The sequence below is a fragment of the Helobdella robusta genome (assembly GCF_000326865.2).
Source record: "Helobdella robusta unplaced genomic scaffold HELROscaffold_74, whole genome shotgun sequence".
Lineage (NCBI taxonomy): Eukaryota > Metazoa > Annelida > Clitellata > Rhynchobdellida > Glossiphoniidae > Helobdella > Helobdella robusta.
Window position 1 is genome coordinate 290575 of NW_008705420.1, and position 1503 is coordinate 292077.

The following is a 1503-nucleotide window of genomic DNA, read 5'->3' on the forward strand; positions in this document are numbered from 1 at the left end:
TTATTAATATTATTACTATTGTTTTTGTTGTTGTTCATATTTTCTGAATTATTTCAAAATAAAATATTTTTAAAATTCCACCCTCTCACGAGACATTTGATGAAAAAGATTTGAAAGATCGAAAAAAATAAAAACCACATGACTGCTGCTACTGCTGATGATGACGATGATGATGACGATGATGATGATGTTTCAATGAAAATTCTCATACCTATGATTTGAATTCTTAAAAAGCTAATTTAAATATTCATATTTAACACTTTTTCCAGCCCCACCGCAGTCGTCATCACCACAATCTTACCCGTTGTCACCACCACTACCACCACCACAACCACTACCACTACTATCCTTATCATCAGCAGCAGTAGCAGCAGCAGCAGCATCGTCTTCATCATCTTCTTCATCCCTTCTTTCTTCTACATAAAACGCATCTCTTGCTCGAGCACAGTTCATTCGCCATAGTGACAATCTTATAAATTCTTTGCGACCGATGGCAGTTAGGCGGTTTAGGTGGCTTGCATTTGATGTCCTTATACCATTCATCAATCTCCACGTTCAACTGCACGCAGAGCCGATTTTTATTCTTAGAGTCCTTCATGTTTGGCTTGGTGTCGTTCGACCAGTATTGATAAATTTGCTGGCTTTTGTCGGCCGTCCAGACGAATTCGTCATCCATGTATCTACCAGATACATGGTAGATGTATCTGGTAGATACACCTACCAGATACATCTACCAAAACTTGCCGTAGCATTTATCTGTGTGTGTATTTGTGTGTGTGTGTGTGTGTGGAGTGTGCGCGCGCGCGTGTGTGTGTAGTATTGATAGAAGCTGAAGAGGTAATAGTAGTAGCAGCAGCATCGCTAGTAGTAGAAGAAGCAGCAGCAGCAGCAGTAGTAGTAGTAGTAGTTGTTGTTGTTGTTGTAATAGTAGTAGTAGTATTAGTAGTAGTAATAGTAGTTAAAAATACTAATAATTAGTAATAATTATTTAAAGCGGTGGTGCATTAAAAGGAGCCAACCATTTTTAGCATTAAAGAAGTTATTTAAATATCTGCGGTCATCTTCATCGGAGAAGTAATAAAGTTCAGATTCTTTATCGGTGCATTTCTCCCTCCCTGTAAAAGATTGATTGAATGAATGAATGAATGAGTGAGTGAGTGAGTAAGTGAGTGAGTGAGTGAGTGAGTGAGTGAGTGAGTGAGTGAGTGAGTGAGTGAGTGAGTGAGTGAGTGAGTGAGTGAGTGAGTGAGTGAGTGAGTGAGTGAGTGAGTGAGTGAGTGAGTGAGTGAGTGAGTGAGTGAGTGAGTGAGTGAGTGAGTGAGTGAATGAGTGAATGAATGAACGAAACTACCTTCGTCTCAAGATAGCGCCTGTTCGATAATCAGAAAGCAATAATTTTCCTGATCAAAGAAACCTACCGGACAGACTATCAAAAATTATAGAAAATATTTTTTATATTTGTAAATATTTTATTCGTACTACTACTACTACTATTTCTGCGGT